The sequence below is a fragment of the Pteropus vampyrus genome, unplaced genomic scaffold, assembly GCF_000151845.1.
Source record: "Pteropus vampyrus isolate Shadow unplaced genomic scaffold, Pvam_2.0 Scaffold287, whole genome shotgun sequence".
Lineage (NCBI taxonomy): Eukaryota > Metazoa > Chordata > Mammalia > Chiroptera > Pteropodidae > Pteropus > Pteropus vampyrus.
Genome location: NW_011889068.1, coordinates 1,257,301 through 1,265,792, shown reverse-complemented (window position 1 = coordinate 1,265,792; position 8,492 = coordinate 1,257,301).

Below are 8,492 nucleotides of genomic sequence, written 5' to 3'. Positions count from 1 at the left end.
GCTTGTATGTTACTCATTTAGGATTCAGACCAAACTCACGTCCCAGAGAAGCCTTCCCCGACCCCCACTGCTGAGGCACTTCTCTCCTCTTTCAGTTCTTTTTTTTACCTATTGCTCTATTTTATTTTCTTCATAGCACTTATCTATCTAAAACTCAACAGTTCATGTGTCTATTGCCTCTCTCCCCCAGTAGCAGCACAAGCTCCCTGAAGGTGTTGTGAAGGTCACGTCACCTGCTGAGGTGACGTGAAATCCAGCGTCACCCCGGTGGCATGGAGGAGAAGGACAGTGTGGTTGTGTAGAGTTGTGTGGTGTGTTCTCCCTCGGTTCTTCCCTGCTGATGCAGCAAAGAATTACAGGTTGGTGAGATTTAGAAAAAGTAAGATTTATTGACATACATTTTAGAAGGAGACAGGCCTCGCTAAGGAAGTCTGCAGCCCTGTGGAATTTGGGAGGTGAAGAGATAAGGCAGAGTATGCCCCGAGGGAGGAGTGGGTTTTCAGCAAGGAGAGCTGTAACAAAGCAGAAGTGGGAAGGTCTGTTTACACTTGGGCCATGATGGAAGGTCCTCGATGATCTGTTGGTGCCTTGACTGACAGCTGGCTGCTGTGTAACACTTTGCCTACTGCACATGTGCTTACCCAGAATTCAGTGTTCTTTGGGCGGTCTCTAGACTGGGCCCATATTCCTTTGTTCCCCCGTTGCTCATGTCTCACTAGCTACCTAACGAAGGCAGAGGTTTTGTCTGACAACATGACAAAGCTGTATTTTTAGTGTTTGAAACATAATAAGTGCTCAATAAACATTCATTGAGTGAATGAAGGGGGTCAGGATTTTGCTCTTAATCCAGCGCTCTGTCATTTACTCTCTGTGACTTTGGGCCCGTCACTTCAGCTTCTATAAGTGGGAGAAATAATATTATCCTAGTTTTTTTCCCAGAGCTGCTGTCATAATCTAATTAAATTTTGATGGATTTAAGCTGATATATGCTTAATTGTGAGGACGTTATCATCACATCTGCATTTCAAAAGGGCCTTTGCCCAACATAATGGTTTAAATGTCCAAGAGCAGGTGTAGTGAAGGTGGAGATGTTTTGAGAGAATGGGGCACTTCTAGGTTCTCGAATTCTGCCATTTAAGCAACGATCATCTCTGGTATGCCCAGAGCCAGTCAATGAGTCACCAACAGAGTCTGTGTCACTCATGACAGAAGTGCTACAGTTTCTTAAAATCACTTGGGTGAAATCAGCTGAATCAAGAGTTGAGGTATAGCAGCCAAGGAGGTACTCCCATGCCATCTCTTTTCAAAGGAACTCGCGGGGAGCATAGGTAACTACAAGACGCAGCTATGCACCTTTGTCTCCACTACGACATCCACGCCAAGACCACACTTTCCCAGGGTTGTTCCCAGCCAGACTGAGGAAGACAAAGACTCTGGAGCTAGGTATGCCTGCCCCACGTGAGACTCATCCAATGGGCAATCTTTGTTCGGGGCCTCCTCATTGATGGCCAAGACTTTCTCTGTAGTCTGAGGTTATTCTCTCTAGTACTCCCCCTTCCCGCTCTTCTTTCACAGGTGTCAGACCTGCATTGTGGTCCAAATGCAGGACCACAAAAGGAGTAGGCCTCTCCCTGCCTACTCCTTATTTATCCTTTACAGCTATTTCTCTCAATGTTTCTGTGGCACATATAATCCCATTTGCTCTGCTTCTTTGCTATTGCTTCTTTCTTTTGCTATCTGCTTCTCAGAAGACTCAAACTCACACAGAAGAGTTGGAGACAACTATTTATTTCTCCTTATGGCCATAACCTCCTGATTTTGATTTAGGCCCTGTAACAGCTTACAAGGAATAAAATTTTAATAAAGCATCATTGATTAGGAAGCATCCTGTCTCTTTCTCCTTTAATGGGTTCTGGAGAAGTCTTAATTGATGGAGTAGATATTGCCCTCCCTGGTCACAGCTGAGAGAGGCGGCCCAATGGACCCTGGTAGAGAAGAGTCATAGAAATCACAGAAACACATACTTTAAAAATTCTCCTCTTCCAGAATCCCCAGTAGACATGTATATCATTGTCTTCATGTCCAACTCATCCTACGAGGAAAGAACTTGGCAGAGAGGATTGGAAATTAAGGCAAACTTGCCTAGCAGAACTAATCAATAATAGGACAGAGGAGGAAGTCAGGGAGGAGGAAATATCAATGCACTTAGGAGGAGAATGTGCTTAGTGGACAAGATCCAAGAATGATTCCCATTTGTCATCTGAAAGTATTCAGTAACCACCTAAGCTCAGAAAGTACTGCTTGAAGGGGCTGTCCAGAGCAAGCAAGAAGAAGGACCACAGGACTTTACAGCAGGGGTCCTAAGAGAACATCTTCCAGCCCAGTGGATGTCAAACAGGTCCCCTAGAGCTACCTCTGGAATTTCCTGGAAGAGGAAGTGGGGTCTCTGAGGAGATGTGTCCCCTTATCTGCCAGTCCTTCAGAAGCGTCCTTCTACCATGGGTGTTCTGGCTCTTGCTATCTAATCTGGAAACTGCTCATGTAGTCTCACCACTTCCTTTTATTTATAGAGAAATGGAAGCCCAGAAAGGTTGTGTGACTTGCTCATGGTCATGTCGCAAGTTAACAGCAAAGGTGATGGGATTAAACACAGGATTCTTGACCTTAGTCCTATTCTCTTCTGCCTCATAATGTCACCCTCTCAAAGGATTTATAGTTTCTATGTCAGCTTAGTGGCTATGTCAGATTGGACAGAGTCCATCAAGCTGAGGTGATAAATTGATTAAATCTAGCAGATACACAGGCTGTGGTTGTGTAGATGTGTCAATTTTCACTTCAGAGAAGATGAGATTTTTCTGCTTTTCTCTAAAGTTGCCATTTATACATATATTACTTATACTTACATATGGATATTTAAGTCCATCATTTGACAAATGTTCTACTGAAGAGGCAACATAGTGTAGGAGAAATTGCATGGGTTTGAGAGCCAGACAAATAGGGTTGAGCCCTAACTCCTACACCAGGATCTCAGACGAGTTTATTTAATCTTTTGGAGCCTCAGTTTCCTCACCTATGGAGCATGGAGAACCCTATTTTACAGGTGCTTTGACAATCAGAAAAATATACGTGGAGCACCGATCCAGTGCCCAGCATGCAGTAGGTGCCCCATAATTGTTGGAGAATTCATAGAAGGATAAGAACTCTTGCCTTGAAAATGCTTAAGTCACAGTGCAGTTGGGAAAGCAATGCATGTGGCAATAAGGGAACAATGCTGTATTATCTCCGATGATAGGAAGGGATTCGGAAGAAGGAGAAATAAGTGTGAGCAGAATTAATCTCCAAAGACAATTTAAGGGAGAATGGACTGGCCTTGAAACTTAAGGGGTGGGCAGTGGGTGGAGAGGTGGAGGAGAGGGTATATGAGGAGGGGACAGTAACATGAGCAAAGAGGCAAAGGAAGGATGAAGAATCAGGGCCACGGAGTTAATGGGAGTGGACTCTGGGAGCAGTGGGTCCCTAGGAGGTAAATCACTGGTGTGTCAAGAGAAGCTTTAGGAACGAATGTTGCTAGGTAGATTTTTATTGCTCCAACAGGAAGGAAAATTCTGTGAAGTTTAAGACAGTGAAATTTAGAAATGATTAATTGTTCTTGATGTGAACTCTGACTTGGTTTAAGAGCTGAGGAAAGTGTTAACCTCAGGTTTTCTTGTTTTCATACAGTTAGGCCCCTGCCCCAGTATTTTAGAGGTCAGAAAACTGAAAACCAAATGACTTAAGTGACTTCCCTAAAGTCACACGGCTGGGAAGTAGCAGAGTTGGATTTGAAACCCAAACCTTTTGATTCCTCAAACCCTTTGTTCCTTCCAGTTTCATACTTCTTAGTCTCTTCGTAGTGAAAAGCGCAGAACTGGGCAGATAAAGAAATACTTGGGGGGAGGCAATACATCTTGACTGCGGTTCAAATAACTAGCAAGTGCTTGGTAGATATATACAATGGAATACTACTTAGCCATAAAAAAGAACGAAATCTTGCCATCTGTAACGACATGGGTGGACCTAGAGGATATTATGCTGAGTGAAATAAGTCAGACAGAGAAAGATAAACATCACATGATCTCACTTACATGTGGAATCTAAAAAACAAAATAAATGAACAAACAAAACAGAAACTCGAAGATAGAGAACAGACTGATGGCTGCCAGGTGGGAGGGCAGAGTTGGGGGCGCATGGGAAAGGTGAAGGTTAAAAAGTACAAATTAGTAGTTACAAAATATGGAGGTGTCAAGTACAGCATAGGGAATATAGTCAATAATATCATAATAACTATGTATGGTGTCAGATGAGTACTATATTTATTGGGGCGATCACTTCATAAGTTACATAAATGTCTAATCACTATGTTGTACACCTGAAACTAATTGAATATGGTATGTCAACTGTAATCGAAAAAGCTTTTTTAAGTATCAAAGTGCTACAATAGTGTTCTCCAACACATTGAAATCACCCTGGGAGCTTTAAAAAAAGAAATGTTGGTCCCCAGGCTTGATGCACCACTTATATCAAAATGTCAGGTGCGGGGCCTGTGCATCAGTATGTTTAAGGCTCCCCAGGTGGTTCAGTGTGTGGTCAGGATTGTGAATCACTGAGCTGGACTATTTGACACACTTGGTCCGACTTACGTGGGCGTTTCTCAGAAGAGCTCTTGAATGACACGCCATCTGTGTAATCCACAGGCCCGTCTGTGCTCGCCTCAGCTGCAGGCGAGAATCTCCCTCCCTCTCTCTTTCTCTGCCATATTGCTTCTTGATTTGGTCTTCATCCTCATGGCGGTGACTAATTAATCCTCCTGGAATAATCAAAGAAGACCTAATCGTGGGTGAGCCATCTGGAGATCCTTTTGGGTTGACTTGGACTTTGGGGAGGCAGAGGGAAAGAAAGTGGGAAATGACTCATACTCCAAATGACTCATACACAAAAGTTGCACTTATTCAAGGAGGACTGTGGTACCTGGGGCTATAACTTTTCCTCCTGCTTCTCAGTGGCTCCAGATGGTCCATTTTCTCTTTCTGTACCCCCACGCTCACCTTGTGACCATATACAGGGAGACACAGATGCCCTGGGCCAATTCTATTCCATTTCACAAAGTGAATTTGGTGTTCCTTCAACAACGTACATCTTTAAGAAGCTGGGGACTAGAGAGCTAACTCACACAGTTGTAGTTTTTATAGATGGGAGGAGTAGAAGGAGTTAATTGATCACAAATATTCACTGAACAGTTCTTTTATATAAGACAGAGATGATGTTACAGCCCTGCCCAGATCTCCTAGCCTGGGTCAGGATGCGCATCCCACAGCTACTATGCTTGGTGGCTGTAGATGGCTCACAGCTGCCACTCTTTCTGGAGGAGTGTTTTTGGCCGATGGGCGCCTTCTCACCCGTGAAGTGGCACCCCTCAGGATGGCCCACAGCCCGTGACTGACTGAAAGGGAAGTACTAGATGCCAACTCCTTGCCTGAAATGGGTTATGGTTTATGCTCCTCAAAATCCTGGCTAGCACCGATCTGAACCACATCTTTGCTTAGCATTTTCCCCTTCCCTCTCCCTCACTTCCTTACAGGTTTTCCCTTCAGGACTCTGCCTCAAAAAGTCACAGGCTCTGAGATCATTTCTCCAAATTCCTCCTAGAAAACTAACTAGAGACAGAAAAGTTTGCTAGGTGATGTTTAAGACACGATTCTGATTTGTAAAATACGTCTTGGTTCATTACAGAGGCAACACATTAACAAGCAAAAAGGTAAAGAAGTAAATAATGAAGATACTCTGGGACATGTCAGAAGGAACTACACAATATTTAAATGAGTTTTAGAGGTAGAATGCTTTGAAGGAGGGTGGCAGAGACCCAAGAGAAGTGTCTGGGAGGAGGAAATAACATGAACAAATTTATGAAGGCAAGAAAAACCCAGGTGCACGACACAGAGCTGAAGTGCAGGGCTCTCAAACCTTAGCGTGCGCCGTAGTTTCCTGGAGGGATTGCGAGAACGTAGATTGCCAGCCCCGCCTGGTTTCTCATCCAGTGCTCGTGTTTCTAGCAAGGTCCCAGGAGGTGCTGGTGCTACTGGTCTGGGGACCACACTTTGAGAACCACAGCTGTCGTGGGGTAAGATTCGAGAAGCTAAGAATCATGATTTCCTCCTGCCACCACTCAGGTAGCAGACTCCAGGAGACAGGATAAATACTTAAAGAACAAGTTTTCATATTCTTGTTTCCTGACCTTTAAGGAGATTTTCATAAATCCCTCTCAAAGAAGCAATAAATCTTAAAAGCCGTGACTTACTAATGCAAGGATCAAGGCTGGAGGGAGAGAAGTGTCTTGGGGATTTTCAAAGGTTGGCTTTAAGCAGTGAAAGCTGAAGTCTCCAAGACTGAGACCATCGGTTTTATACCATCAACCAAGGGTCAGGGAATAGGGCCTGCCACCTGGTTTTGTAAGTCAAGAGTAATTGGCACCCAGCCACTCCGACATTTACATATTGTATGAGCTCCTTTTCTGCTACAATGGCAAAGTCGAGTGGTTGCCATAGAGACAGAATGTTCCACAAAACCGAAACTATTTAATTTCTGAAGGAAATTGCCAACTTCTGCCATACCATAGAGTAAGGAAAATGGGACAAAAATGGATTCGATGGTGGAAGAGTAGCTTCCTCATCTCTGAGAAACGCGATCTTACCACCTGGTAGGGAAGTAGAAAATCATTAAAGTTATAATGAATTTATCTTTTAGCCCCCAAATGAGGATATGAAAATTATGTTCAGTTATAGGAGGAAAAAACTTCAATTTTTGCATTTCTGAATGATCAGTAAAATTCACATCTGCTGGGGGTAATTTAGCAGGATCAGAACAGACGTGTGGAACCAAATGACAGGAAGGTACATGTGTGTCACGCTGTGGAGGCTTTTACACGTGGAGGGCAGGCTCTGGGACCGTCCCTCCCGGGTGTCCATCCCTACGGTAAGGCAGGGTCTCTGGCTGTGACGAGCTATAGAATCGTACAGTTCCCACGCCGTCCCCTGCTGCCACACCTCGTGCTTGCCCATCTGCTTTCAGACACTCTACCTCATCTGTGCCTCACAACACCTGTGAAGGTAACTTCTCATTCCATCTCAGAGTGGACGCAGCCGAGGCTCTGAAAATCTGAGTGTCTAGTCTTGAGACTCAATTCTCGGGTGTCTAACTCCCTCTTCGGTCCTCTCCCACTACACTGCTCAGGGGAGGGAGAGGTCGATATACCTCCAGGATGGGGACTGCCAGAACGTCCTCATGAGCGGGGTCTGAGAGGAGACAGAAAGCACAAGGAGGCTGCGGATGATGGTTCTATTTCTAATAAAAGGAATGTGTTCATTCATTCACTCATTTATTCACTCGCTCACTTTCTAGTTCTGGAGGACGTATTCCTCCCGGACTTCTGAGGAGAAATGTATTTTGTTTTTTTTTCAAAGTCCTTAAAAGCTCTTGATCATCCTTAACCATTATCTAATCACATTTGTTTAGTAAAACTACACAGTAGAAAGAACAAAAGTATAGGCTCTATAGTTAGATTACTTTGGATTTAAATTTCAGTCTTATCACTTATTAGCGAAGTAACCTGGGACAAGTCATTTAACCTCTTTATGTCTCGGTTCCCTCCTCTATAAATTAGGGTTAATAAGACCTGCCTTCGAGCCTTCAGTAGGTAACAGGTGTACAAAAAGAGACAGGATTTTCTGCTGAGTGACCAGGTGCAAATTCCAGGTTGCCTGGCCCCGAGCTGGCTGTGGGGGGAGGCTTCCTCCTCCTCTGTGAGAGAGGCCAGGCAGGGCCTCAACCGCCTACAGGGTCCCTGAGTGCTCTCGGCACTAGCATGTAACTCCAAGAAGCCTTTCTCTGCTGGCAAGACCACGCTCATGATTTCAGAGACATTGTTACATGCTCACCAGGCGCTATTCTGTCCCCACCAGAATCCCTATAAAAAGGAAGGCAGAAGGGGTGAGGTCTCCCTCCTGGAGCACAATCATTCATCCAGGCCTGGCCCTGGCAGGCCTCATGATGTAGTGCCAAGCAAGGTGGGTTGCTTCCTGGTCTCCACCTGTCCTACACCAGGGCTTGGGATGAATTCCACAATTCACATGACATGGATTAAGGAATATACTTTGTTAGAAAAAGAGCAACTTGCAGAGCGTAATGGGCAGCCAGAGAAGAGGAATCTCGGATCCGTGGATTCTCCCATCAGTGAGAGAAGTGTGCCCGGGCCCAGGCTCTGCGGGGCCTACAGTTTGACCTGTGTTCCATGAAGGGCCTCTTCCCTCTGGGCCTCCTTTCGTATAGGGTGATCTTAGGAAAGAAGCTTCGTCAGCAGGGAATACGCAGGCAGTTTGAGCCGGTGGTATGGGGGCGCAGCCAGTGTACAGAAAATGTATTTTTCTTGCCTAAGGAGCCAGAGTAGGCTCCAGGCCAGC